The sequence below is a fragment of the Clarias gariepinus genome, chromosome 24, assembly GCF_024256425.1.
Source record: "Clarias gariepinus isolate MV-2021 ecotype Netherlands chromosome 24, CGAR_prim_01v2, whole genome shotgun sequence".
NCBI lineage: Eukaryota > Metazoa > Chordata > Actinopteri > Siluriformes > Clariidae > Clarias > Clarias gariepinus.
Window position 1 is genome coordinate 22,497,493 of NC_071123.1, and position 5,237 is coordinate 22,502,729.

A 5,237-nucleotide genomic window follows, 5' to 3' on the forward strand; every position below is an offset into this window, starting at 1 on the left:
CAACATTTCTAAGGAATTCTTTCAGCACCTTGTTGAATCAATGCCAAATAGAATTAAGGCAGTTCTGAAGGCAAAAGGGGGTCAAACACCATATTAGTATGGTGTTCCTAATAATCCTTTAAGTGATTGTATGTTCCATATGCAGAAAAGCATGTCCAGAAGAGATTTATTCTTTCTATGCCAATTCAATATGCCAGCAAGAAAAATATTTTATTAATTAAAAAATGACTTTTATTTTTGTTAAAGAAATATGAACGCCTTAACGAAATGACTTACACATGTCTTTTTCACTCTCCCATGAACTGCAGTCCAACCGCATAACCAGCAGTACAGCGTGTGGACCTGGAGGACACATGGACACACTGAGCACAATCTCCTGCCTGAGCACCTGCTTTATAGCTTTATTCCTCTGCCATCCTGGAGCTTCAACCACAGTGATCTTTCTCCCAGCTATTTCTCTCTGTCTCTTAACACACTGTGCACTTCCTCGTAAGTCAAAGTCCTCTTTTCCCAGGATGGTGTTTCCAGCTGTACTTTTCCCTGCAGTCCTACCGCCCAGCAGCACAATCCTTACTTCTGAGAGAAGGTCCATGCCCCCTGCAATCATAAAATAAAAGTTGACACTCAAAAATAACACATTCATTCAATTATCATATTAATTTATTTAGCATTACTGTAAATCTTGTTCAAAGTTAAAACTGGAAAGGGCATTTGCAATATTTAACATTAATATATTCCAGCATGGTTCACACAATACTTCATGTTGAACAATGTGGTGATTTCAATAGATACCGGTACATTACCTTAGATGTTTCCTTCATGATGCATGGGCAGGGGCATATTCTACTTTGTTATAATATGGCCAAAATCTACCTCAAACTCCAAAACAAATCACAGCCCACAGATATGACCACCATGGACTATGGTTACAAACACTGCACTATACAGTCACATTCACCTGAGTTTGCTCATAAACACCTCTTTGAAATCAGTCACACCCTTTATAAACAGACTCTTTACTTATGCTCACTGCAAAGTAATAGCTCAGTTTGATCATGACTGCTATTATTAAAGATTTATATTCCGTATTATGATTGACTCATGTTTTGACCTTTTTTTATTCTCCATTGGTTGGTTTTTATTTTTGGATCTTGGAGTTGCCTGTAGTATCCGGTTTGCTCATTGACCAGCCTTCTGCCTGGCTCTGTGTAAAATCTCGCTTCAAGTCTTGTGTCATGTCTCCATTTAACTGCCTGAATGGATTTTATTTTAAAAAATAAAGAAAGAAATTAAAAAGCGTCTATTCTGAAAATTGCATCTGCCAAAGTGCAGGTAATCATTGCCCAATGCAGGTGATCTGATTTAAATAAATTTTAGTTTTCTGTTGTATAAATATTATTCATGTGGTCATCATAAGGTATTTAAGGTATTATAAGACGAATACTTAGTGACTACAAATTCTTCAAGAGAAAAGATACAGCCACTTCTGTATAGTGGATTCTCCTCCATCAGTAGCTTAATTGTCACAAGAGAAGCCTTACCTTCCCCATGGCATGGTATGATGTTTTCACAATACATCCACATGAATATCAAATCACTATGCAAAGTCTTGGCGTCTTGACTTGCTTAGACAATTTTTTATATCATGTTAGATGATATATGCTTGGCCTTCCTTGCTGTGGATTACTTCTGTTGACTACTGCAGTGGTTTCTGATCTTCGACAGCTTTTAAACTCTGCCACCAAGTATAACATACTACCGCTATGCTCAGCCTGTCAACTTGTCAACACCCTTGACATTTGTAAAAAAATAAATGGTAAAAATGGCAAAAATACATAAATAAATTATATGCCCAATTACAATCCAAAAACTTACCAGACATGTTACTGCAGGCCATCTTTGACTACTTCTCTGTAATAAAACAAACAAACATTTGACTTCATCTTTAAACCACTACTTATATTTAAAATATTTAGTGGTAAAACAAACATGTAACAATGATATCTAATCTAATATAACATAACATAACATAGTATAATATTCTATAAAACAATACAGTGAAATGCTATACAGTGGGCTAAACCAGCATAAATCAGAACAGTCTCCTTATGACCTGGGGACAGATAGTAATGTCGGGAAACCGGCATGTGACTTCATTAGGTAGCACCAGGTAGATAGAAGCAGGTAGATAACAACTTTGGCTCTTGACGAAGGCGGTCGCATCTGCTCTCCCTCCCTTATCTCTCCCCGCTTGCTTCTCTTGTCTGTCTGTCTTGTGAATACTATTCAGAGACTCTCTTCGCCTTGCTCTTGAAAATAAAGAGGAATATGGATTTGATCCAGTGGTCTCTGAATGCAATTGACACGATCTTCTCGACGAGAAATGTGGGTTCTGGGGAACCTACTTGACCTGCTGGGACGTTTGCTGCTGGATACACGATGGACGGTTGGGAGAAGTGGCGCATTGTGTGCCTGGCCGCACTGTCTCTGGAGGATGTTGAAGATATCTACCTACTCGGAACTCTGATAACAGGGATTCTGCTGATTGGATTAGGTGGGATACTTGGATATCGAAAAATTTTAAAAGCAGTCAGTCTCAACCCCAAGAGACTGGCTGGCTGGGAAATAGTGGTGACGAGAGCTGTCAGTAATCAGACTGTGGTTCTGGACCGCAAATTGGATAACATCTTGGTGAGACTAGCAGCTATGCAACGTGATTTGGACAGACCTGGAGACCAGTGATGGACATTAAATATCTGTGAAATTGGCAGATATTGATCGAAACCTGGAAAATATGTTTTTCTTTTTCGGCTGCCCTTTTTCTTTCCAGCTACTGCATTTCAAGGCCGTCGCTGGAGACATAACTAACTCCCCGAAGACCAAGATAACGAGACGCTCTGAAATCCTACTCCCTCCCCCCTCCAAGGTCACCTGGCGTACAGGCTTACAAACTGACACGCACACACATAACAGCTACAGATAGACACTCTACCTTCCCCATATCCAACTCCTTCGTGTGCTTATTCCCTTCAGTGTGGGCAGGCGGAATTGGGACCAGCGCTCTCTAGCTGCAGGGACTGGAGCTGTTTGCCTACATTGGACATTTCCTATCCCCTGTACCCTCATCGTTGCAATGTTTATGTCTTGTTACATGTTTTTATGTGCTCGTTGCTGAGGTATTTTTTACCCCTGATCGCACACTGCCCTTTTCGAAGGACAGTCTGGGAGGGGCTTTTTTACCCTCGTTATCCTAATGTATCTTATTCCTTATTTTCTATGATGGCGCCGGTTAGGTGGCTGCCGTCGCGACTCTGTGGTCGCACAAAATCATTTCACTGCATATTGTACTCTGTATGATTGTGTATGTGACAAATAAAATTTGAATTTGAATTTGAAGGTCGCTCTGGTCTCAGTATATTTTCAGTTTAATTAGAATGTACTTAGTTATATGTTTTTATTTATGCATGTTCAACATCACAAAAGTTTGTGTTTGAAGTCTCGCTCTTCTGTGCATTCAATGCCGTAAAGCTAATGTACTTATAATACATTAAATATATACTTTGATTTCATTAATTACTGTTAGGTATTAGTACAGGTATTAGTTACAGCCATATACTTTAAGTGTACTAAGTGAACTTAAAGTTGTTCCACTTTAGCACACAAAAGTACGCTTAATACACATAAAATTGTGCTTTTGTTCAATTTAATTACAATTTAAATGCACTAAGTATAAAATTAGTTGTTCCAAAATAGCAAGTTGCAAGTATACTAGTCATTAGTCTGGCTGCATGTACACTATAGTATGCTTTGGCATTCTAGGATTTAATATACTTGGCATCCTTTTTTTCCACTTGGGTTTAGTTTCTAATTACGAGACGGTTATACAGTTGTGTACATTAAGGGTTTTGATTTAAGAGCGAGCAGCGCGTGCCTACCTGACTCCGCCGCCGATGAGGAATAAACAGCTGCTTCCTGTTGTGTCGAAGTTGGTTCCCCCATCAGGATGCGTTTCTTAGTCCGACCCCCGTGAAAACGGCCCAGGGAGCGCGCATTCAGAGCAAGTGTGCACTTCAATCGGCCTGAAGTACCCTGGGAAGTATACTTCACAAGGTGTTCAGCCACGTTAAGTGTGATTCCAAACCGCAGGGAGCGAAAACGTTCAGTTCTAAAGGATCTGCTAACGGTGTAGGGAACGAGTGAACAAGTGGAGTTTATTTTACCGGAAATGGGTATGAAAAATGTCCCATAAGTCATTGCGTCTTGCTGGAGTGTGAAAAAAAAGGAGCTCGAAAAAGTGTTTATACATTTTTCATTATTATCGAGGACGACATTACATTAAAGGGACATAATAAGTCACATTTTAATGTATTCAGGAAATCCTTAGAGGGTTATAAACAGTTCAATTATATGCTTTATAATGGTATCAGATTTTGTTTCAATAAATATTCAATATTTAATATCCGTAGTGTTTCACGGTAGCAGCCACAGGTATCCGAGGAGCCTATGTTACCATGGTAACGCACCAAGGATGTGACGTCAGCGCGAGTGACTTCACAGAGTGTTCCAAATGGTGGAATTTTGTCGCGGGAAGTTCCCTTCACTGACATTCACTGCAAACGGAGCAGGGAGTAGGGAGCACTCTGTGAGGTACACTTCGGAATGGAACGCAGCCCAAGAGGTCACGCGCGTACCACTGAGCTTCTACAGAGCGCGGTAAAGGCCAAAAGTGACAGTGTTAGCGGTTTAATTCCTGGAATGAAAGAGACGGAAAAGTTCACGCGCCTTGAAAACGAAACTCATCATAACATGCGTTGAATTTATTATTATTATTCATTCTACACACAACCTATGGGTTATTATACTTGTTTTTTTCTTTTATTATTATTATTATTATTTTTATTATTATCTTTTTTTTTACAAATGGAATCCTTTTCTATGGTACTTTTCCATAGGATATTTAAATTTTATATTGATTTATTTTATGTTCAGTTGTTGTTGTTTTTTTTTCAGATAGATGTGATTTTGTAACCTAGTGAGTTAATATCATGGCATTAAATGCAAACTATCTCGCATTATGATAATAATGATGATGATGATGATGATTATTATTATTATTATTATTATTATTATTATTATTATTATTATTATTGTAGGAACTGTATCTGATGAGTCTCTATTATGGCACATATGTTTTTCTTTTTTAGATACTGTCCGATACTGTACTGTTTTTCTTATAT

General features: G+C 38.6%; 1 long non-coding RNA gene across 1 annotated transcript; it reads right to left on the minus strand.

The window, feature by feature from the left end:
• Positions 1-286: 286 nt before the first annotated feature.
• LOC128512110 (uncharacterized) lies at positions 287-4,720 on the minus strand. The gene is made up of 3 exons (XR_008356236.1): positions 3,936-4,720; positions 1,876-1,911; positions 287-597 (listed from the first exon to the last, which is right to left on the minus strand). It is a non-coding gene; the product is annotated as an uncharacterized LOC128512110 (long non-coding RNA).
• Between the last annotated feature and the right edge of the window lie 517 nt (positions 4,721-5,237).